Source organism: Lepidochelys kempii, chromosome 2 (assembly GCF_965140265.1).
Source record: "Lepidochelys kempii isolate rLepKem1 chromosome 2, rLepKem1.hap2, whole genome shotgun sequence".
In the NCBI taxonomy this organism is placed as follows: Eukaryota; Metazoa; Chordata; order Testudines; family Cheloniidae; genus Lepidochelys; species Lepidochelys kempii.
In genome coordinates, this window is record NC_133257.1 from 82,508,374 (window position 1) to 82,534,495 (window position 26,122).

At 45.2% G+C, this 26,122-nt stretch overlaps 1 pseudogene; it reads left to right on the forward strand.

Moving 5' to 3' along the window:
• The first annotated feature begins 2,733 nt into the window (after positions 1–2,733).
• LOC140905931 (uncharacterized) lies at positions 2,734–4,797 on the forward strand (annotated as a pseudogene).
• Positions 4,798–26,122: the final 21,325 nt, after the last annotated feature.

Here is a 26,122-nt window from a genome sequence, read left to right on the forward strand (position 1 = left end):
TGAGAAACTAGTTATTGTTTCAGTCAGTACAAACTAAAATTTCATACGGACAATGACTTGTTTATACTGCTCTATATACTGTTATACAGTAAGTATCACAATGAAATATAAGTACATTTATATTCCAATCAATTTATTTTATAAGTACATGATAAAAATGAGAAAGTCAGCAATTTCTCAGTAATAGTGTGGCTGTGACACTTCTGTATTTTTTATGTCTGATTTTGTAAGCAAGTAGTTTTTAAGTGAGGTGAAACTTGGGGGTACGCAAGATAAATCACACTCCTGAAAGGAGTACAGTAGGTCTGGAAAGGTTGAGAACCACTGGCCTAATTTTCTTGCCACTATATCATGACCATGGGTCTTATACTCATGTAATGTCCTGTGAACAGTACAGTTCTGTGAAAATTGGTATGGATGGCAGGACAGTTCTGACCTCAGTAATGCACATAAACTGCCTGCTGGTTAACACTAAAACTGATTCTTCTGCTATGTCATTGCAGCATGTTGGGATTAAACAGTGTTAAACTCTCTAAAATCCACAGTCTGCACCCTCTATTCTACACTCAGCTCCTAAGGACCTTGCTTCCCAGCCCCCTACTAGTCCATTGACCATGACTGTTGCCTGAACTCTGATTCCCACGTGTCAGCCTCTGGCACCATCTCAGTCTTACTCAGTAGTAGAGATTTTTGTCTTTTTCATCAGCAGAGATCCCTTGTTGGGTATATGGTTAACTCTTACCATCTCTGTGGAGCAAAGTGGTCAAGAGGGCGATATTTTCATCCAGCCTCAAACCAGCCTCTGATTTAGTGTTCCTGCTTTCGTGCTGACTGCATTTTGCACAAGCAGGTTAGGTAGACAGGAAGCATAACTCGTTCATACAAATCAGGTTCACGCTCATTTTTCTGGTGCAGCCAATCACAAAAAAAAAAAAAGTGGGGGGAGGCTTGTTCTGAAAATTTATTCCTTCTACCCTGGGTAATCATGGATCTGGAGACCACAAAAAGGCAATCTGGCCATGGGTGCCTCATGGTCCAGATCCTCAGTCTTAATCTAAAAATCCAAATTATTGTAATCTCATTGAAGTCCATTTACTCAAGTAAATGGAGCTATGCCGCTCTACACCAACTGAAGAACTGACCCCTTGTATCCAATTACAGTGATATATATCGATCACTCATGGTGCATTTTTTATCGTGTATGATAGTAAGATTTTTCTAAATCTCAGGTGGCAATTTTAACACAAGGTATCTCTCTCTCCTTGAGGAGAGTGTATGGGATGCTACATCTTTGTTTTGTTTTCTTCCTGACATTTTCTTATTGTGTTACAGGGTTTTGCAGAGAATGGAATCAAACAAGTCACATTAAGAACAAAGCACAAACTTGAAAACTGCCCTGTGTTTTCAGAAAAGACAAAGTTCTGAAGGGTAATCAAATCCAGAAATGATGTGATTAAATGTTATCAGGTTGTTATGGTGACTGCAGTCTTTTCTGAAATGTCTATCCATAATCATAATGCATTTAATTAACAATATATTAAATAACCCAAACAGTCTTTTGTCTTTCGAGCATTATTCATGTGTATTGCTAAATTAAATTCTCTCTCCATAGAAATAGTCTGCTGTATTTTATAAACCCTGAAACTGAATTTAAGCAATAAAGGGGAGCAGACTTAATTTTGCTACTTTCTTTGTACCACAGTTGTCAGCAATGCCACGGTGTGAAGCCTGTACCTATTAAATCAGTGTAACTAATCTGAGGCAGTAAATAATGAATATCACAGTTGCCAGCAAAACTACACAGACATGACAGAAAGGATAGACGCCAGGGCCTTCAGGCTTCTGCCACTTGAGCTCTTGAAGCTGTAGCAGTGTAGCAGGGCTTATATTTGGAGTGCACAAAAGTTTTGCTAGAACCCTGAATCCACTCCAAAAATCAGGCTGGTTTTGAGTTCTAGCACAACCACAAACATCAGACCAAGGCCTCAAAGTTCGTCTTGAGGGTACCCTAGCTACTGTGGAAAGTTTACAGAGCTTCACTGCTCGTGTATGAGGGTAGCAGCTCTGGAGGTGGGAGTGCTCCCAGTTAACACCACCTCTCCTTCTGGCTCCCAAAAACACCTTAGAATTTGGAAGGGACAGTGACTTTCCTACAGCAGTTTTTTTCTGCCCAAGACAACATGGGTGTGTTGGAAGGACAGGAGTGTAGGCATAGGTTGCCTAAAGTGGGACTGGGGGGGGGCAGGAGGGTTAGAGAACCTGAACCTCGGTGTCTGTGGAACCTGAACCCATACCAGCCTAACTTCATGCTTTGTGGCCAACATAAATCAAACTCTGCAGGGTTCACCCACCCCTACTTACAATAGAAACTATCCAGTAGAGGCAACAGCTGGTGCTTAACTCCATAACTGGCTGAACCAAAATCCAAGCTCTGAACATCCTCAAACTTCCAGGAAGTGTGAATCTCAACTCAGGCCTGGTCTACACTACAAGTTTATGTTGGATTTAGCAGCATTAAATCCAAATTAACCCTGCACCCGTCCATACAACGAAGCCATTTTTTTGACATAAAGGGCTCTTCAAACCAGTTTCTGTACTCCTCCCCAACGAGGGGATTAGCGCTGAAATCGACATCACCGTTTTGAATTAGGGTAAGTGTGGATGCAATTCGAAGGTATTGGCCTCCAGGAGCTATCCCACAGTGCACCATTATGACTGCTGTGGACAGCACTCTGAACTCAGATGCACTGGCCAGGTGTACAGGAAAAGCCCCGGGAACTTTTGAATCTCATTTCCTGTTTGGCCAGGTGAGCTCATCAGCACAGGTGACCATGCAGAGCTCATCAGCACAGGTGACCATGCAGTCCCAGAATTGAGAAAGAGCTCCAGCATGGACCGAACGGGAGGTACTGGATCTGATCGCTGTATGGGGAGAGGAATCCGTGCTATTAGAACTACGTTCCAAAAGACAAAATGCCAAAACATTTCAAAAAATCTCTGAGGCCAGGAGGGACAGAGGCTACATCAGGGATGCAACACAGTGCCGCGTGAAACTTAAGGAGCTCAGACAAGCGTACCAGAAAACCAAAGACTCAAACGGATGCTCCAGGACAGAGCTCCAGACACGCCGCTTCTACGCTGAACTGCATGCAATTCTAGGGGGTGCTGCCACCACTATCCCACTCCTGTCCGTGGACTCTGAGGATGGGATACTCTCTGCCATGGCTGAGGATTTTGCAGATGGGGAAGATGAGGAGGAGGACGAGCTTGGGGAGAGCACACAGCACACCATTCTCCCCGACAGCCAGGATCTTTTTATCACCCTGACTGAAATACCCTCCCAACCCAATGAAGCCAGAGAAGGGACCTCTGGTGAGTGTGCCTTTTTAAATATAATACATGTTATAAAAGCAAGCGTTTTTTAATGATTAAGTATCCCTGAGGACTTGGGATGCATTCATGGCCAGTACTGCTACTGGAAAAGTCTGTTAACGTGTCTGGGGATGGAGCGGAAATCTTCCAGGGACATCTCCATGAAGCTCTCCTGGAGGTACTCTAAAAGCCTTTGCAGAAGGTTTCTGGGGAGAGCAGCCTTATTCCGTCCTCCATGGTCAGACACTTTACCATGCCATGCTAGTAGCAAGTAATCTGGTATAATTGCATGACAAAGCCTGGCAGTGTATGGTCCCAGTGTTTGCTGGCATTCAAGCAACATCCGTTCTTTATCTCTCTGTGTTATCCTCAGGAGAGTGATATCGTCTATGGTAACCTGGTTGAAATAGGGGAATTTGATTCGGGGACATTCAGAGGTGCCCGTTCCTACTGGTCTGTTTGCCTGTGGCTGAAAAGAAATCCTCCCCGCAGTTAGCCATGCGGTGGGAGGGGGGGCCATTGGTGCTGAGCTGTTCATGTTTGGCTAGCAGGGATCTTCCCTGATACCAGCCACGCAGTGGGGAAGGGGGAAAGCGATCATCCCAGAGAATTGGATGGGGGGAGGAGGTTAGTTTGGTTTCTGCTGCTGCACGTTAACAGGAAAACGGCAGCAGTAAAAGGCCAGCTCAACACGCTTTGCTTGGTATGGGAAAGGAGGGGGCTGCTGTTATGAAGGTTGCAGAAGCCGAAACACTATGGCTTACCATGTCCACCTGCAAGCCGAATTCTGTTGCCCGGCCCTGTGTGTGTGATCTCTAACACCAAAGCTGCAGGCATTCAATATAAGATGCAAAATGCGACCTTGTACCAAAATCGCATGTGCTATGTAATGTGAATAGTGTTGTTCACCATGAAAGAGTATAGCCACTGTTCTGTAAAATGTATCTTCACTCCCTTTTTTTCCCTCCAGCAGCTGCAAATCTATCAAGCCTCCCTCCTCCATCCCTGACGCTATCTCAGATAAGGCAGCGAAAAAAACGCATGCGTGATGACATGTTCTCTGAGCTCATGCAGTCGTCCGGCACTGACAGAGCTGTGTGGAGGGACACAATAGCAGAGTACAGGACGGTGGCCGATGAACATGAGGAGAGGTGGCGGCAGAAAGATCAGAGGAGGCATGAGGAAACACTGGGGATACTGTGGGATCAAACAGACATGCTCCGGCGTCTGGTGGAGGTTCATGAATGGCAGCAGGATCACAGATGGCTGCTGTAGCCCCTGCTTAACTGACCTCCCTCCTCCCCAAGTTCCATAGCCTCCCCACCCAGACATCCAAGAACGTGGGGGGGGAGGCTCGGGGCACCCAACCACTCCACCCCAGTGGACAGCCCAAGCAACAGAAGGCTGTCATTCAACAAGTTTTAAAGTGGCCTTTTCCTTCCCTCCTACCCTCCTCCCACACCCCACCCGGGCTACCTTGTGAGTTATCTCCCTATTTTTATAATCAATTAATAAAGAACACATGTTTTTTAAATGATAGTGACTTTATTTTCTTTGCAAGCAAGCTGTGATCAAAGGCGGGAGGGCGGGTGGCTTACAGAGAATTAGAGTCAACCAAGGGGGAGGGTTTTCATCAAGGAGAAACAAACAGAAGTGTCGTACAGTGCCCTGGCCAGTCATGAAACTGGTTTTCAAAGCTTCTCTGATGCACACCGCTTCCTGCTGTGCTCTTCTAACTGCCTTGGTGTCTGGCTGTGCATATTCAGCAGCCAGGTGATTTGCATCAACCTCCCATCCCACCATAAACGTCTCCCCCTTACTCTCACAAAGATTGTGGAGCACACAACAAGCAGCAATAACAATGGGAATATTGGTTTCACTGAGGTCTGAGCGAGTCAGTAAACTGCGCCAGCGACCCTTTAAACATCCAAATGCACACTCTACCACCATTCTGCACTTGCTCAGCCTATAGTTGAACAGCTCCTGACTACTGTCCAGGGTGCCTGTGTACGGCTTCATGAGCCAGGGCATTAAGGGATAGGCTGGGTCCCCAAGGATAACTATAGGCATTTCAACATCCCCACCAGCTATTTTCTGCTCTGGGAAGTAAATCCCTTCCTGCAGCCATTTAAACAAACCAGAGTTCCTGAAGACGTGAGTGTCATGAACCTTTCCCGGCCATCCCATGTTGATGTTGGTGAAATGTCCCTTGTGATCCACCAGTGCTTGCAGCACCATTGAAAAGTACCCCTTGCGGTTTATGTACTGGCTGCCCTGGAGGTCCGGTCCCAAGATAGGGATATGTGTTCTGTCTATCGCCCCACCACAGTTAGGGAATCCCATTGCAGCAAAGCCATCTAGTATGACCTGCACATTTCCCAGAGTCACTACCTTTGATAGCAGCAGCTCAGTGATTGCGTTGGCTACTTGCATCTCAGCAACCCCCACAGTAGATTTGCCCACTCCAAATTGATTCCCGACTGACCGGTAGCTGTCTGGCGTTGCAAGCTTCCACAGGGATTGTCACTCGCTTGTGAACTGTGAGGGCTGCTCTCATCTTGGTATTCTTGCGCTTCAGGGCAGGGGAAAGCAAGTCACAAAGTTCCATGAAAGTGCCCTTATGCATACGAAAGTTTCGCAGCCACTGGGAATCATCCCAGACCTGCAACACTATGCGGTCCCACCACTGTTGCTTGTTTCCTGGGCCCAGAATCGGCATTCAACAGCATGAGCCTGCCCCATTAACACCATGATCTCCAAATTGTGGGGGAACGTGGTTTTAGAGAAAAGCGTGTTCAGGGCCTCATCACCGTGCTGCCATCGCCTCCTCGCCTGGTTTTTCAGGCGCTGGTTCTGCATACACTGCACGATAATGCGCAAGGTGTTTACAATGGTCATAACTGCTGGAGTGAGCTGAACAGGTTCCATGCTTGCTGTGCTATAGCGTCTGCTTCTGCTCGGGCAATCCAGGGAAAAGGGCGCGAAACGATTGTTTGCCGTTGCTCTGGCGGAGGGAGGGGCGACTGACAACATGGCTTACAGGGTTGGCTCACAGAGAATTAAAATCAACAAAGGGGATGGCTTTGCGAGAAACAAAATGGCCCCCTCAAGGATAGAACTCAAAACCTCAAGGATAGAACTCAAAACTGGGTTTAGCAGGCCATTGATTTCATGGAGCGAGGGAGGAGAAAATGAATACAAAACAAATCTGGTCTATTTCTTGTTTTGATCCATTTCATCTATCTTTATACATCTTGCTGGCAGCAGACTGTGCAGTACGACCGCTAGCCATCATCATCACCTGGGTGCTCGGCAGAAGACGGTGCAGTATGACTGCTGGCCATCGTCTTCTGCTGGCTGCAGATTAAAAGACAGTGCACTGCCGGTAGGACTGAATCGGCATGACACGAAACTTAAAAGGGAAATGACCTGGCTGAGGTCACTCCCATGTTTGCCCAGGCGCCCCTGACCTCATCGAGGTCGGTTAAAAGAGCACCCTGGACTATGTCAATGACGGCTACCAGTCATACTGTACGGTCTGCTTCCAAAAGGCAATAAACTGTTGCTGTGTAGCAATGCAGTACTGCGTCTGCCAGCACCCAGGAGATGTACGGTGATGGTTAGCTGAGTGGGCTCCATGCTTGCCGTGGTATGGCGTCTGCACAGGTAACTCAAGAAAAAAGGTGCAAAATGATTGTCTGCCCTTGCTTTCACGGAGGGAAGGGGGGCCTGACGATATGTACTCAGAACCACCTGCAACAATGTTTTAGCCCCATCAGGCACTGGGATTTCTACCCAGAGTTCAAATGGGCAGCAGAGACTGCAGGAACTGTGGGAGAGCTACCCACAGTGCAACGCTCCGGAAGTCTACGGTTGCCTCGGTACTGTGGACACACTCCGCCGACTACATGCACTTAGAGCATTTGTGTGGGGACAGACACAATCGACTGTATAAACACGCTTTCTACAAAACCGACTTCTATAAATTTGACCTAATTTTGTAGTGTAGACAAGGCCTAAGATGACCAGATGTCTCAATTTTATAGGGACAGTCCCAATATTTGGGGATTTGTCTAGTATAGGTGCCTATTAACCCCCCCCACCCCCGTCCCGATTTTTCACACTTGCTGTCTGGTCACCTCAACACAGATCTGAACGTTGTGGATAAATCTATACTTCAGATTTATACCAATGTAACTGAGAGCAGAATTTGGCTCCATCTCTAATTAACATGAGCAACACAGTGAACACACATGCATTGAGGAGAGAACAGTATCCCTAACTATATTCACCTAATTCCTTGGTGAATATATTCAAACAGAGCCAGTTTCTCCAAGAGTAAGAAAGTTGGTTTCAACAGGAAAATATAATTTTTATAGCATTAAATTTCTCCTCATTTGATTGTTTTATAACTATGGTTTACAAACAAAGGGCCTGATAAAGAGCCAACTTACGCCAATTTTGCACTGGTGCAACCTGCTGACATCTGTGGAGATCCTTTTTATTTACACCATTGTTAGTGAGATCAGAATCAAGCTTGATGGTGTCATTGCTAGCCTTCCTTTAAATTTCAGTTATAATTTCTCTTTCCTGGGTAACTTAGCTTTTCCAAAAGTGGCAAAAGTGGTGTTCAGTTTATGTAGTTGCCTTTTTTTGCTTGGGCAGACAAGATAATTGTTTCTGGACTCTCAAAAAATGCATAAGGTAGAGCAGACAGAATATCAGCATGGGGGGGAAGGGGAATGGTCAGTGACTTAGTCTACACCTCCTGCCTTTCGTCAGCTAATGTCCTAACTCTGGCATTTGGTAGATAGTGGTGGGTTTATTTCCCACCCACTTAGACCTTGATGGAATCTGAAGGAAAACAAAATAGAATGTTACACACCACTCTATGGACCCTTCCCCACAGCAAATGTTTCTTTAATTGGTTCAATTACCACTCCACCCCCTCACCTTTCATCACTTCAGGAATGACTATTTGAAGCAAGCCATGTAGAGAGATTTAGCTGGCATTTAGTGACACTGGGCTCTACAGTCCCTGAAATATTACTGATGTCACTTATTACGGGTTTTTTCCCCCCAGAGACCCAAGGCACTCCTGCCCTGGGGCATGCATTGACAATCTCAAGATAACACTCCTTTGACAGAATCAAGGGGAACTATACCAGGGACCGAAGTGATCTGCAGAGAGTTTCCAAGCTGGGCATTGTTTGTTAGTTATAGTCCACGTCTAGATTTTACTTTGGTCTTGCTGCAGAATTAGTGGTAAAATTACTACTAGCATAAAAATCTTGTTTTCTTTTCCATACTAGAAGAGTATATTTAGAGGTTTCTTCTGAACTAGAAAAAACTGTTCTGGAAGATACTCTAATCTTTCAAGTCTAGCTATGGACATAAATGAATCCTGCACACCATACTCCCAAGAGTAATCCTTACTTGTGCATGTAGTCCCAATTGACTTCAATGAGACCAACCAAGTACATTGGACCCTACAGTTTACATTGCCTTAAATTTAATCCCATTTAAACCAAATTATTTTACAAAAAGCTCACCCTCATCTTGTATAAACTCCTTCCAACATTCAAAGTTCAGGTCTCTCTCTCTCTCTCTCTGTACACTTCTTTCACTTACTTAATCAAGAGGCACTGAGGGTGTTGGGTTAATTTATAATGTTTTCCCCCCTTCGCAGACAGAGACTAATGTCAGTCACAGGACATAGCACAGGGCCTGATTCTTATACCTTTACTCATATTGAGAAGCACCTTACTACATGAGTAACTCCACTGATTCCCATACGACTACTTGTGAGATAAGGCACTATTCAGTGGTCTGGATCCAATCTGATGGAGGAAAGCAGGAGCCTTTCCACTGACTCCAGCGGGCACTGGATCAGCCCCACTAAGTAAGGGGATCAGAATCTTTCCATTAGTAAATAGCAATGGGCATACATAATCAAATGTGGAGAACTGGTTTCGATAATGCTTTCCCAAATCATATCAGAACCTCCTTGAGTCTGATATCAATTGGGCTAGAAATCTCACAAAAGCAGGCTTCCTTGGAAATCTCCTGGCATTTCTTTCTCAAGCTGGAACCAGGAACTGGATAGTCACCTCAAAATTAAAACAACGGGGCCCCAAGTGTTGTGTCCAATGCCACCTGAGTAGAGCGCAAGTGAGTAAATGCAATACAAGCTAGGGAACACAAGAGGGAGTTCAGACAAGAAGTCATTTAGATTTCAAGAAAATATGAGTTATATGCCATACAGGATAATGAGCAGAATAGGGGCCAAAAGACTTTGGGAGGCATGGCTTTTTTCCTTTCCTTTTATCCAGACGCAGAGCACATTTTTTTTCTAAAATAATCTTTATTATTATTTTTAAAGAGGAGTGAAATAATAGTTGGTCTTTTGAAGACCAGAGGCTAAACCAACTGATAAAATTCAGCTGCTATCTGGAATAAATGCAGCTGAAACTGCCAAAACAAGCATGCCGTCACTTCCTGTATGTGTGCACGAAACGTTTTCACCAGGAACTTAGAAATCAGCAAACTAGACCTGGCATGAGCAAAAGAAGAGAAATCTACAACTAGAAGATGAATTTCACCAACTATTCAAACTTTGTATTTATTCTTCTTTTATTTTTAACTATTTATTAAGTGCAATAGGAAATTTGGGAGAGAAACTGGAGCAAAGTGTTTTGTTTCTTCTGGTCTGTCTAACTGGAAACTTACAATTATATATGCGCCTCCATGTGTGCTTACTCATGTGAGTAGCCTCATTGCTCACTGAGAGTCAGGGGTCCACAATCTGTCCCATAAGGAGCAGTTAGCACCACTTGATCAGCCAGCTCTCCACAGACCACCAGCAAGTCATCTGTGGACCATCAGTAGGCCTGGGACCAAAGTTTGGGAGGCTGAGTTAATTTTTGCTGGTACATTAAGAGCTAGGAATCTGAAATCATCATTTGTGATGTACCATATAAAGTTATCAGACAAAACACACTAGTGAAGGAATTGGCTTTTGGAAGGATGGAAGGTTTCCCTTAAAAAGCAGGCAAGGCACCTGTTGGAGGTGGGACCTAGCAAGCTTCTGGCTCTATTACTTCTTCTATCCAGACACAGTTGGATAATAATTTACTGCTTATTCAATGTTCTGTCCTGAAGCTTGAAGTCTGTCTTGATTGAGTGCTTTAGATAATCAGAAATAATCATAGAATCATACGACTAGAAGCGACCTCGAGAGGTCTTGTAGTCTAGTTCCCTGCACTCAAGGCAGGACTAAGTATAAACTAGACCATCCCAGACAACTGATTGTCTAACCTGCACTTAAAAACCTCCAGCAATGGAGATTCCAAAACCTTCCTAGGCAATTTATTCCAGTGCTTAACTATCCTGACAGGTAGGAATTTTTTCCTAATGTCCAACCAAAACCACCTTTGCTGCAATTTAAGCCCATTGCTTCTTATTCTCTCCTCAAAGGTTAAGGAGATCAATTTTTCTCCCTTCTCCTTGTAACAACTTTTTATGTACTTGAAAACTGTTATGTTCCCCCTCAGTCTTCTTTTCTCCAGACTAAACAAACCCAGTTTTTTCAATCTTCCCTCATAGGTCATGTTTTCTAGACCTCTAATCATTTTTCTGACTCTCCACTGGACTTTCTCCAATTTGTCTGCATCTTTCCCAAAATTTGGTGCCCAGAACTGGACACGATACTCCAGTTGAGGCTTAATCAGCACAGAGTAGAGTGGAAGAATTACTTCTCATGTCTTGCTTACAATGCTCTTGCTAATACTTCTGTCAGGGTTCCTTCCCCACTCTGAACTCTAGGGTACAGATGTGGGGACCCGCATGAAAGACCCCCTAAGCTTATTCTTACCAGCTTAGGTTAAAAACTTCCCCAAGGTACAAACTTTGCCTTGGCCTTGAACAGTAATGCTGCCATCACCAAGCGTTTTAAACAAAGAACAGGGAAAGAGACCACTTGGAGATGCCTTTCCCCAAAATATCCCCCCAAGCCCTACACCCCCTTTCCTGGGGAAGGCTTGATAATAATCCTTACCAGTTTGTACAGGTGAACACAGACCCAAACCCTTGGATCTTCAGAACAATGAAAAATCAATCAGGTTCTTAAAAGAAGAATTTTAATTAAAGAAAAGGTAAAAGAATCACCTCTGTAAAATCAGGATGGAAAATACTTCACAGGGTATTCAGATTCAAAACACAGAGGATCCTCCTCTAGGCAAAACCTTAAAGTTACAGAAAACAGGAATAAACCTCCCTCTTAACACAGGGAAAATTCACATAAAACAAAAGATAAACTAATCTGCCTTGCCTGGCTTACCTATACTGGTTGCAATATTGGAGACTTGGATTAGGATGAGTGGAGAAGATGGATTTCTGTCTGGCCTCTCTCAGTCCCAAGAGAGAACAAAAACGTAAACAAAGAGCACAAATGTAACCCTTCTGCCTGTCAGAAGTTGGCAGCAACAAGGGCCGGGTTCAGTATCTAGGGGTTCCATTCCAATAACACAATGCAAAACTGGCTCGAGCCCCCACCCAGTGACCTGGGACAAATATATACCACCCCGCTGGGCGCCTCTAAGAGGCAATACTTCCCCTCTCGCAAGCACAGAGTCTGAGTGTAGCAAAAGCCTTTTAATAACAGAGAGAAAAAACGTGGCATTATGTTGGGGAAACACCACCAACAGGATTCATAACACAACCCACGAGCAAAACCCACCCCAAGCAAATTTGGGGCATGTCCTTTTCCTTTGGTTCTTGAGTCCAGCAACCCAAAATCACCCAAAGTCCCAAAAGTCCAATGACCCAAAAGTCTCTGTCCCTGGTCAGGGCAGCCCAGAGTTCAAAAGTTTATCTGCAGAGTTTTTTACCTCCCAACCGGGTGGAGATTGGGGTGGGGGGTGTTAAGGGGCACCTTACGTGGTCCAACACTGATGGCCCCACCTCTCCATGGGGCTCCGCTCCACCAGCTGCTCTGCTCTGCCAGCCACTCTGCTCCGCTCGCCGTCCCGCAAACTGCTCCACCAGCCGCTCCGCTCACCGTGCTGCAAACGGCTCTACCATATAGCTTCAGGCTCCCCTACTACTTAACACAACACTCAGTGACTTCAGCTTGTAGTAGGGGAGCCGCAGAGCTGGTACACCCTTAGCCCAAAGTGAATTCAGCTCAGCAGCCTGTAACTAGACTCCTAATGGGATCAAAATTAGCTCTGATATTCCACAGTGGAGAGAGGAGGAAGTGCAATTAGCATGTAAGGCCCTCACCAGGGAGCCCATAGCACCAAGTATTAATACCTGTTCCCAGCCTCTCTATTCACAGAGTTTTGGAACCCATGTCCCTTGCCTAGTGAGTGCTACTTAGTTGATGGCGAGACCCTCCATCATAACAAAAGGCCAAGTACAGTTCCACAGTCCTTGATTCCCATAATCAGGGTAATAACAATTTATTCTTCCTTCCCCAATAACAGAGACACTGGGGATCCCACAGCAGCCAAAGTGACCATTTGGGCAGCTATGGCCTCATTCTAGGCGGGGTGGGTGTGCTTATGCAAATGAGATCAGCCCCTGAAGTTCTTTTCCACAACTTGCCACACCTCACCACCAGATGTCAGGGTGGAGCTCATCCTGACTCTGCTTACACAAACAAAAGCCTTCCCCCTGCAAGATTTGAAAGTATCTTGTTCCCTTATTGGTCCTTTGGGTCAGGTGCCAGCCAGGTTAGCTGAGCTTCTTAACCCTTTACAGGTAACAGGATGTTGCCTCTGGCCAGGAGGGATTTTATAGCACTGTATACAGAAAGGTGGTTACCCTTCCCTTTATATTTATGACAACTTCCCAGGATGATGTTGGGGTTTTTTTTTTTTGCAACAGTGTTACACTGTTGACTCATATTTAGCTTGTGATCCACTATAACCCCCAGATCGCTTTCCACAGTACTCCTTCCTAGGGAGTCATTTTCCCATTTTGCATATGTGCAACCGATTGTTCCTTCTTAGTGGAGTACTTTGCATTTGTCCTTATTGAATGCTCAAAGCTCATTAATGGTAAAAGCAGAATTAAAAATGACAGTACACTACAGCATTCAGTGATGGTCCAATAATTGCTGTAATGTGATTGTAAAGAATAGTGCTTAGGATCACTAGTATGGAGGACTGTTGTGGTTTTTGCAAGGAAGAACTGTCACTCAGAAGGCCAAGAGTGATATAAAAGGCCCAAACAGTTGCAAGCTCTTTACTCAATAAATAAATAAAACTGTGCATCAGTGAATGTGAAAATAAAGAGAGAGTCTCTGAAACAGACTACAATACTGTTAAAATCCCAGCACAGGAGCTGCTTATATATATTACATGAGTGTGTGTGTGTGTGTATTCATAATATGAAATCCCTTTTCATAAACCTGCTGGTTTCTCACAAACTATCATTCCCTGCTGATTCACAAGAACAAAATTTGTATACATTTGCATCATGTGCGTGTCTTTTATTCCCAAAAAGACCTGGCAAACTGGCTTTACTTTGTTTGAGTCATCAGGTTTGTCTGGTATTACAGATGCAGATGGTGAGTCAGGTTCATAACTGGCCATTTGTGGGCAAAAATCCCTGATTTCCGCATGCACATTCGGTATTGGGATGCATAAATCAGGTGCAAACAAAGATGTTGCAAATGCCTAATTTTGAAAATCTAGCCCATAATTTAGGGTTGTTTTAGACAAGCAGGATTTTCCACTACAGAAGTTAACATATTCCACAGATAAATTTGGGTTGCCATCTCTCACAGATGAGGATATGAGCTGTGAAGATCCTTTCACTTGTCTATTCCCACATCAAAACAGCCATGGGAATGAATTCCCAGTATAGTCCATGCTAAGGTCAAAAATATTCCGGTAAGGTGCTTGTGTGGTTTTTTTTTTCCCCCTAACATCAAGGTTTTCCCACTGTTACTGGAAAGACACTTCTCAACAGTAAATAAACAGATGTCCACCTTTACTCCATTACTTTCTATGACAGTGATTGTCAGCAATTGCATTTCAAAGCACTCATCCTATTGCACTCTGCTGCTACTTTCTAAAGCTATGTCTACACTAGTGAGCATACAGCGGCACAGCTGTACCAATGCAGCTGTGCCACTGTAAGATCACTTGTGTAGCCACTCTATGCTGGTGGGTGACAGCTCTCCCATTGACATAATAAAACCACCTCCACGAGCGGTGATAGCTATGTCAGCAGGAGAAGCTCTCCTGCTCACATAGAGCTGTGCATACTACCACTTATGCCAGCAAAATTTATGTCACTCAGCAGGGTGCGTTTTTAACACTCTGACAAGGTGTACCAACCTCACACAGGACCAACAGGGCCTGACCAATCACTGTGGGCCTAGGAGGCCTTGCTCCTTTGACTCTGCTGTGCATGCTCTAGCTGAATGGGACAAATAAAAGGAGGCAGCCCAGCTCAGTCTGGGCTGGCGCAGGAGGAGGGAGGATGTCTAAGGCAGCCTCCTGCAGAGATGCCTGTGACTCTCCAAGTGGTCACAACCGTAGCCGCAGATTACGCTTCAGATGACCAGCTGAGTGCACAGACTGACTGGGATGCCGAGCTGCTGCCAGCCCAGGAGATGCCTGAGACGACCCTTGTGGTATGAAGTAACCCAGAAACGTAGAAGAAGCCAATGCTTAAACCCTTAACTGGGAATTTCCTGGCTTCATAGGGCCTTAAGTCAGAACCCAGTAGAGTAGGGTGGGCCCGCGTTCCCCTGCCCCCCTCCCCTTGCCACTAGGTGTGGTTACTGCTTGCTTTGCTCTGCCCCGCCAGGGGGCTACAGACTGATTGTTTGTCCTGTCTTGCCCAGAGAGTCAGAACCCGCAACTGCTAGTGCTTGCACCAGCCAGGAGGCTCAAGGACCAGAAACTGTTTGTTTGCTTGGCCCCACCAGGGGACCTGAGCCCTCCTTGTTGCAATTACCTGATCCCACAGGAAGACCCGATGACGGTGTGATGGGCCAATCCTGCACTTGGCCAACAGGGGCAGCGCTGCTCAACATGCAGGGCCCCCCATGACACACACCCCTGAGCAACATAAGTTTTGCTGACATAAGTGGTAGTGTAGACATAGCCTTAGTGATCTATTTCTTATAGCATGGTGATTTTGGATGGATCCTTCACTTTGTCTTGGAAATACAGCATATCATTCATGTTTCAGTCTGATGTAATTAATGTTTGTAAGTTGCTTGGAAGATTACATGAGCTACCACTGTTAGGTGCTATTACAATGATGATCAATAAAGCCCAAATGCCGGCGATGTATCATTAAAGAAAATAAAGGTTCTGTACCATGATGCATTGCCATGCTGTGAGTATTGGATGGTTAGTACTAGAATACAACTGGCAGCATGGCCTCACAAACTGATATAATACTGATTTGCCGAATGGGCAGCCAGCTGCCTTGCTAGCTCCCAAAGAGATATTCAAAATGTGGGGTTTTAAAAAATGATTTTGGATGCGCCCTTGGATTTGAGTAAATTATTTACATGAGGAATTATAGCTATCCCCGTAAGCACTCTTGTTGTAGCTACATTGTCCCAGGATATCAAGAGAAACCAGGGGAGTGAAGTAATATCTTCTATTGGACCAGCTTCTGTTGGTGAGAGAGACAACACCTTTGAGCTTACACAGAGCTCTTCAGGTTCAGGTCCCTGCTCCAAGGCAGGCACAGCAGGGATTTGAAAACATCTCAGGGGAGTGCCCTAACCACTGGGCCATTGGCTGTGGTAGTACAGACATAAGCATGCCAGTTAGCCAGCCTGAGAAAGTCTCCTCCCTGGCTATCTTTTGTAGGAGGGGGTAGAGGAAGGGGAGGGTAACTGTGCTAGGAACACGCCTACGGGATCAGGACGCACAGGCAAGAGCGGGACTCCCTAGTCTGAGAATCCCTGACATGCCAAGCAGCTCGGGGCTATCAGGACTGAGGGTGGGTCTATCTCTGAGCTGGGAGGTGGGATTCCCAGCTCACACAGATGTACCCTGTGCCAGCCGTGCTCAAGCTGGCACCTAAAAATAGCCACGTCCGCAGCAGCAGCAGCAGCAGCAGCATCGGCAGTAGCTCAGTCGAGCTGCCTGAAAATGTAGCCAAGAGGTTGGGCAGGTCTGTACTTGAGGTAACTCTCCTGAGCTGCTGCCCATGCTGCAGTGGACACACTGCTATTTTTAGGTGCTAGGTGGAACACAGCCAGGGTGGGTACTTCTCTGTGAGCTAAGCATCACACCTCCCTGCTCAAATGTAGACATGGCCTTAGGTGGTTTTGCACATGCCCACCCACAGAAACTTAGGCACCTTTGGGACTTTAGGCAGCAACTGAGCAGGGGTTTTTTGAATGCCAGGGGTGCCTACATGTTGGACATCGGTGCCTAAAGTGGTGTTTAGGTGCCTACGGCCCTTTGTGAATCTAGCCCTTCCCACCTCTATCAAGTGACAAACAGGAGGGAGTACAGCTACAGAGAGAGCAACATTTGCATAAACTTTCTACCCAGGATTCTTCTGGTCACACTTTGGGAGCCACCATAGCTGTACCAGACTCATATTTGGTTGGAAAGTGGAACTGAAGTGAGAGAGAGGGGAAAAGTGCTCCTACCTTGTGTCAAGGAGTCAGTACAAGTGTCCTATATGTATTATTTTGCCTGTGCTCTTGAGAGGACTTTGTGGGGAGAGGTGATGGAGACTGAGGAATTCACAATGGGCAATGACGTAGAGGTGATTTCTTGACGAGGCACAACATATAGAGGGTTCTTCGTTAAAGCAGCAGAGGACAACAGCAGAGCTGAGTGAACTCCAGTAAAGCCCTTCCTACCCAGCCACTAAATACAGTTGAAATCACTATAGCTGGATTAGGTGGTAGAGCCTCAAGACAAGTGCAGGTACCTCCCCAGGGACTGGAGACAGGCCTGCCCAAGTTAAGCTTGGGACTCTGGGACTACGCTATCCCCCGACACCAAGCTATGAACGGGGTTTAGCAGATGGAGCAGGGGAAGTGATGTGGTAATGGCCTATTGACCATTCACGCCAGTGGGTAGGGAACCAAGTTAATTGACTACTGTCAAAATATACTCTGTTACTTATTCATTTACATATATTTATTGCTGTGTTTTCCAAAGTTGATGCTGTGTCCCCCCTCCAATCTCCCCCAGCAATATTTTCCTTGTTTCACACACAGGCTCAGAGCTGGCTAGTGGGGAAGCATTGCCAGTGAAGGCACCAGGTAAAGTATAGTGATCGCAGAAATTCCAGACTGGGGGCTCAGACTGATGGGTTGGTTAGTTTTAAGAGGGACCCTAAGCTATTTGAACCCAGTCCTTGTTGCTGCTGACAACACCTAGCAAAAAGGTTGCACATATAAAGAGAATTCTGTATTAAAGCCACAGGACACAGACAGGACCCTGTAGTACAAAGTCACTACTTACTTGTCACTGAAATCCTTCCTTAAATTTGACTTCTACCATTATGCCTACAAGAAATAGCCAATCTCACAATGAATTGTAACCTTGTAATCTCACTGATGTTCCCCCTTTCCAACCGCCTTACTCTTGTCACTCCTTTCATTGCATCATGATGGAGGCTAGACTGTGAGCGCTTTCAAGCAGAGGCCATGTCTTCTTATCTCCAATGTGAGGTGGCTGCTTTGAGTCACAATGAAGCCTGGAAGAGACTGTGATCCAAATTCGAGAGCCCTTTAAGGAGACAACCTATAAGGCAGGGAACAGATTTGCCAATATTTCGGCTGATGGTCATCCTTTTGGGGCTCTAACACTCCTTCGCTACAGTGAAGCACCAAACCAAGGTACTGAGCCGTGAAAAAGACAAGAGTTTAACCTCAGTAGCTAAGCATTTCAGTAGAGTCGAGTCTGGAGAAAGCTACAGTGTATTCCACTTTGAGTTGCTCCCATTCAGCATGGGATCATAAGAAGGAAAGGCCAAAGTCACCAGATGTAGATTGGCTGAATAGTACCAGAAAAAAAATGCCAAAACTGAAGAAGGGAAAAGGGGCGGGGGGGGGGAACAATCAAAGACAGCATCTTTATGTGATTCAGCCTCTGATAAAAAGTCTGCTTGGAAATATTCAGTGTGTAGCGCTGCTAGTGGAAAATAACTTAACTAACATAGGGTGCCCTGAGACCAAACTGACACTGTACCTCACTAAGTCCACTGTCCCATCCACAAGAGACTGCACTGCGAGGTGGAAGTACGGCGTTATTAAACATCTGAGCATTGTAAGGGGGGGGAACACATACCCGTAGAATTCCCCACAGCTTACAGACTTGGCGATGAGAAACAGGAGAACAGCAGCGGATGCTTTCTGCTCCCACAAAAGGCACATGGTGTATTGTACTGTACTGAATTGTACGGATGGGTAATTTTTAAATCCAGCAACTTTTAACTGTTCAGTTGTAGTCCAAAAAACGGAAAGCAGATATGTATTATTGCATTTCCCTAAAACACCTTAGACTGAATACCTCTCAGGGCAGTAAATCCTGCCTCAGTAGTGCTTGGGGTGGAGCCCAGAGGTTCTAGCCCGTTGCAGGAGTTGCTGCAAGGTCCAAGAGCCAGGCTATGCCCTTTCTGTTTTGACTGTCCTGTGAGGAGGAGACGAGAGAAGCAACAGGGGCCACTAGATGGGAGATCCAGGATGGGGCAAAGCTTTCAAATCTCTACCCTACTGTAGGAAGCTCCTGCTACTACTGGGGCCTATGGAGAGGAGCTAGGGGCTGTTTGGAATCTCTTTCCCAGCATCTTGTCTGTGTAACCCTTCTGCCCGTCAGAGTTGGCAGCAACAAGGGCCGGGTTCAATATCTAGGGGTTCCATTCCAATAACACAATGCAAACCGGCTCGAGCCCCCACCCAGTGACCTGGGACAAATATATACCACCCCCGCTGGGCGCCTCCAAGAGGCAATACTTCCCCTCTCGCAAGCACATAGTCTGAGTGTAGCAAAAGTCTTTTAATAACAGAGAGAAACAATGTGGCATTATGTTGGGGAAACACCACCAACAGGATTCATAACACAACCCATGAGCAAAAACAACCCCACCCCAGGCAAATTGGGGCATGCCCTTTTCCCTTTGGTTCTTGAGTCCAGCAACCCCAAATCACCCAAAGTCCCAAAAGTCCAATGCCCCAAAAGTCTCTGTCCCTGGTCAGGGCAGCCCCAGAGTTCGAAAGTTTATCGGCGGAGCTTTACCTCCCAACCTGGGTGGAAATGGGACGGGGGTAAGAGGCACCTTACGTGATCTGAAGCTGACCGCCCCATAGCTCCATAGCGGCGCTCCGCTCCGCCAGCCGCCCCATAAAACTCCTTTGCGCAGCTGCACTCCACTCCACCAGCCGCCCCACGAACTCCTTCGCTCAGCTGCGCTCCGCTCCGCCAGCCGCCCCACGAACTCCTTCGCTCAGCTGCGCTCCGCTCCGCCAGCCGCCCCACGAACTCCTTCACTCAGCTCCACGGCCCACAAGCAGCTCCTGCCATCCACACACTGCTCCGCGTCGAACTGCTTCACCAGCCGTCCCGCAACCTGCTCCACAATATATCTTCAGGCTCCCCCACTACTTAACACAACACTCAGTGATTTCAGCTCTTAGGTGAATTCAGCTTATAGTAGGGGAGCCCCAGTGCTGGTGCACTGTCAGCCCAAAGTGAGCTCAGCAGCCTATAACTAGACTTCTAATGAAATCAAAATTAGCTCTGATATTCCACAGTGGAGAGAGGAGGAAGTGCAATCAGCATGTAAGGCCCTCACCAAAGGGCCCATGCCACCAAGTATTAATACTTGTCCCCAGCCTCTCTCCATTCACACAGTTTTGGAACCCATGACCCTTGCCTAGCGAGTGCTACTTAGATGATGGTGAATCCCTCCATCATAACAAAAGGCCACATACAGTTCCAAGCACAGTTCCCATAATCAGGGTAATAACAATTTATTCTTCCTGCCCCAATAACAGAGACACTGGGGATCCCACAGCAGCCAAAGTGACCATTTGGGCAGCTATGGTCTCATTCTAGGCATGGTGGGTGTGCCTATGCAAATGAGATCGGCCCCTGAAGTTCTTTTCCACAACTTGCCACACCTCACCACCAGATGTCAGGGTGGAGCTCATCCTGACACTGCTTACATCTGTTTGCAGCTCCCTCCCCCGATCCACTGCAGCAGTACCTGTAGGACTGCACCATTACCTCCAAATAATTAGCAATTGACAGCAGCACAAACACATTGGGGGTGCAGGATGGATACATAGCTCCTGTATTTTCCCCTGAATGCATCCGATGAAGTGAGCTGTAGCTCACGAAAGCTTATGCTCAAATAAATTGGTTAGTCTCTAAGGTGCCACAAGTCCTCCTGTTCTTTTTGCGAATACAGACTAACACGGCTGCTACTCTGAAACCTGTCATAGCTCCTGTTGTGTCTTTGCATCCAGCCACACCAGTTTCATTGAGATGATGGCTCCCTGGTCCTGCAGAAGAGGGAGCAGGATTTGCCCCACAATCCAGTTCTGAATTTTACTATCAATATATTGACAGCAAAATATTTTACTTTCTATTATTTATCCATGAGCAATTCTTTATCCATGATTGCATGGAGCACATTAATTGGCAGTATTTGCATAGGATTGGATAAAACAGATAAGATCTTCAACCTGGAATACAGTAGACTAGTTTGCTGTAATTATGGTGGAGGCTGTCACCATGTCTGTTATAGCACTACAATATGGATATAGGCATTACTGAATACTATGGCTTAGTTAGCTAGCTAAGGAACAGCTGAGGATCGATCAGAGTTTCTATTATCTAGGGCCAGATCCTCAGCTGGTATAAATTGGCATAGCTCCATCTCCCAGATTTTAGGGGGTAACAAAACGATAGTATAATCGATAAAGTTGCATCAAGTGGAAATTTAGCATATAGATTCTTTTATCAGATGATTATTTTTTTAAAGAGAAAGAAAATATTTTGGGAACTAAGTGGTACACACACAGCTTTTGGAAAATCTGAGTTTCAGAGAGATCACAAATGATAGCAACTCTGCGGCCCTCATCTTCATTTATTCACATCAAACCTTTATATAGTTTGGCACAATTCAAAATGGGCCTGATCCAAAGTCCATTGATGTCAATGGAAAACTTCCACGGGCTTCCCTGGGTTTTGAATCAGAACCTAGAATTGACAACCTCTGCCCAACAGAGGTCTTGGATTGGGACAGCTGGGATGCTGCAGGTCAAAACTAAAGTACTGCTGCTGAATGTACAGAACCTGTCCCATAATTCATAAGGAGAAAGGTAAAGGTGACCGGGGGCGGGGGAGGGGAGAGGGAAGGAGAAGGCATGTTCTCTTAGTCTGTACAAAGAAGGCCTGGATTTATTTTTTTCCAAGCAAGAAGGTGGGAGGTAGGGGGAGCTTCTGCTTGGTTTTTTTTTTTTTTTACATTAGACATTGAGGTCTTGTCTAATTGAAGACTTTTGATGACTGGAAAACTCATAGGTTCATGACATCGGTAATACCAAGGTATACCTCTTTAACTGAAAGGTTTCATTTCTTGTTTTTAGGGGCACTGCCAGCATGAAATGAGCCAATTACAAGAGAGAGTTAAGTGTTTTCAGACCCTTCACCTGCCCCTGAATGCCTGTGCCAATTTTACAACCACATTCTCCTATTTAAAGAAGATATTTCTCTCCCTCCTTTTGCTGTCTGAAAGATCCACACAACCAGGGGGAACAAACAGTCAGTGGGAGGAAGTGGTGGGGAGATCTCTGGAAATGGGTGGCAGAAGGAAGTAGGAAGGAGTCAGGGCATATTGAAAATGGCCTTTTCAAAATGGCCGTGGCAAATTAAAATAAATTGAATTAATCCCTAGTTTCAATATGCATGATGTTCCGTGATGTGTTCAATGTATTAGTATGTATACAGCACTATGGCTAATACACAAGCCTTTTAGTAGCAAAGAGCCTTTGAATCCCAAGTGTTACATTACAGGGCACATCTTTGTAAGGTGAAAGGATTTTACTTATTAGAAATGCATTTAATGGCTCATAAATAATATGTTATATACTCAGTGGAAGGCCAAAGCCATTTGAGAGTTTCAGGTTTGGAGAAGGAGACCAACAGTAAGCAGGATCCATCAAAGACTTTCAAGGCTGGGGTAGGGAAATTTGTAAGCCCAGAAGGGAAGTAGCAGCATTAATTGGGAACTACGGGTGAGTTTCAGGCCCAGGTGCACAACCAGTGGGAATCCTGAGGAAATTTCAGCTCCAGAAAGTTTTAGGTTTAGAAGGATAATGACAAAGCAAGTGAGAACCATCAGATTTTGGACTCTGGTTGGAAGCAAGCTGTGATGGCTCTCAGGGTCCTCAGGACTAAGTCATCTTGCTACCGCCCCTGCCTCTAGCACGAGAGACTTGCTGGTGCTTAACTGGGTGTCAGTTAAGCATCAACATGGAATTTTAAGCCTGGAAAAGAAGCAGCCAAATCATTTGGGAATTTCACCAGCTTTGGTGATTTTTATCACAAGTCTCACACTACTTGTTGTGTTCATTAGAGCACACAACTCCTGGAGTACTGTGATGAGGTGAGAACAATAGCTTTAAATTTAGAAAAAGGTAAGTTTCTAATCCTCATGGTTCTGGCAAAGAACTTGAAAATGTGACCTGAGTACATCCTAAAAGTTCAAAAATCAGACAACAAATAAAAAAGGGCCTACAAGGGTGTTTTTTTCCCCTACATCTCGGATTTTGAACCAGTGGTACAATTTTGGGGCGCCAGTCTCATGATTTTTGAATGCTTAGGGTTGGCGATACTGAGTTCAAAGAGGGAATTGCAGAGCAAGTGGACCCCACCAAGGCCTTTCAAATTCAGAAGGAGAATGGCAGGGTGAACTCGAACCTTCAGGGAGTTTCAGGCCCAGAGGAGGAGCAGCCAGTTTGAATCACCAGAGAACGTTAGGCCCAGGAGTGGAATTGCCGCACCAAGTTATGTTACTGGAAAGGTTCAAACACAGAGTAAGCAGGAATCTTCAGGGAATTTCTGGCTCAATAACAGAGTAAACGTGAATCATCTGGGGTTTCAGGCAGAGGAAGGCACCGGACAAATGCTGAGGAGTTTTGCATTTAACAGGTCTCTCACAGTTGTACCAAGCACCACTAAGTCTAAGTCAGCTCTTTGTTATTTTTTCTGCCTTTTTTTTTTTTTTTTTTTTTTGGCTGTAGTATATTAAAACTAAAAACAACAGTGGAAGTTACACATAAAAGCACTTTTATCCTGTTGATGACTAGGGCCACAATTCAAACACTTGCTCACATGACTTCACCCATTGATGTCAATGGGACTACCCATGTGAGTAAAGTTAAGCACAGGTGAAGGTCTCCACAGGATTATGGGCTAAACACGCAGTGCAAAGGTATCCAGGACTGCCCAACAGACCAAACTGATCCCTGGAGTAACCCCAGTGCTTCCATTGCTCTTTAAACCAAGGATGAATTTGGCCCCATATGTTTAGAGATGCTTGCAATATTTAAGAAAAGCATTTGTTAAAGTTGGAGGGGGGGGCCTCAGTGTTGAATTTTCTTCCCTTGTTTTTATTTTTAATGTATGACTATTTGCTTGACCAGGAGTGTAATAATGATATACCCCTTTATTCTGTAAAATATTCTTTTAATCTTCCTGACGAGTATTCAATATTTATGACTAGTGAGAGAACCTTTGCTTCCAAGGGCAGAAATGGATAGTCTTTAATTACCATGTATAGTTAGTTACATGGTGATTGGGATAAAACAATTCACTCACTATTCCCAGAAGACTCTTCCCAAGTGCCTTGAGAGAAGAGGGGGAGGCTAGCTGATGAGCGTAATCTCAAGAAGAACACTGCTGTGGAATCCAGCCGTTGGAGCCAGATGGCAAGTTTGCACTGAATAACACTTTTTATTTTAATAGCTGTGAAACTCCTCTGTCTGCACATGGCTTTGCTGAATGACAGCACAGAGAACTTTTAATTTATCTGGTGTTATACTAAGGTTATTCCTTCAGAAGGTTTCCCTTGTTTTTCACCGAGGCTAAGGGCCTGATTTCAGTACCAAAGCCAATGCTTACATGTCTGTGAAAGTTCAAAAAGGCAAAGGGGGCAGGGGTGTGGGAGGGGAAATACTAAAAAAATGTAAAGAGAAAAATGAGTTTAGCTGAGTGCTAGTGCCAAGCTGCACCCTGGTTTGCTCAGCACGGCATTCGTTTGTGACTCCGGCACTAGGCCAGATTCTGCCCTTTGAGACGCGGATGTAACTTTTGTTGAACACCGTGGGACTTGCATGCTTATATCTGGGGGGAGGGGTAGCTCAGTGGTTTGAGCATTGGCCTGCTAAACCCAGGGTTGTGAGTTCAATCCTTGAGGGGGCCATTTAGGGATCTGGGTTAAAAAATGGGGATTGGTCCTGCTCTGAGCAGGGGGTTGGACTAGATGGCCTCCTGAGGTCCCTTCCAACCCTGGTATTCTATGATCTGAGGACAGAATTATGGGAATCAGTGTTAGAAGCAGTTAATCAATTTCCATCTTACTTTAAAGCACGGTTACAGTCATGAAAGTGTTGTAAAATGTGTTACCATAACAATACACACATCAGCTTTCTGTTAGCCCAATTCTGCAAGCTGTTCTATGGTATTAACTTGTATTCTTTTATATATAAAGTATTTTCCCGTAGGCTGAGTTATTATTAAGGGAATCAGATTTTGAATCTTCTGACTCCAGACATCTAAAATATCAACCATAATATGCATTAACATGGCTTCCCTCTGCCGTTTAATTTTCTTTGTTTTAATTTATATATATATAAATACATAATATATATACATATATAAATACATTTATATATATATATATATACACACACAGATTCAAACAAATCAAATAAGTGCAAGTGACTTTTTCAGTGTACGATGAGATTCAAATAAATGCACAGAACGTACACTCGGGCATGTAGGATCACATGTTCAAATAACTGCCAGATTGTAGGAGAAAGGACAGGATTTGCCCAGAGGCCTGGATGTCCCCAGGCACAGAAATGGTATCCCTGACTGGGCAGGGATGAGGGCAAAATTAGTGGACACCATAAGGGAAATGCATACAACTCAAATAGCATGGAGGACAGCTCTGTGGAATTCCACTGTGTGCTGTAGAACGCTAGAGGAGGGGTGGAAGTGAGGCTGTTTAATCCACTGCTAAATGGATCCGCCTGCCATTACCCCTAGCCTAGTGGGCATGTCTGGAGTTGAGGATTTCTTACACCCTCAGTCACCAGGAAGCCTCTCGGTACACTGACCAGTTATTTGGGCTGTGCATTAGTCCAAGAATTTCATTATCTGTTGCCCTGCACCTTGTGTAGTCACTTACACCAGTGCAAAGTGAATACAAAGCTGGTGTAAAGTACTACCAAATTATAATGAGTATTTTACTCATACTTTGCATTGGTATAAATAATTACACAAAGTACAGGGCAATTGAGAATCAAGGCCTGTGTGTTTATTTAAATGCTTGGAGCTCTGGTTATAAGCATGTATTTCTAAACGAAATCTACATCCTATCAAAGGCACCTGTTTTTGCTGAGGGCTAAGTCTACAGGAATTTTTGAACCTTTTAAATAAGGCTTGAGTTATAGCACTACACTATGAGGACACTAACCGTCCAGAAAATGGTGGGGCTTTATAAACTGTAGGGT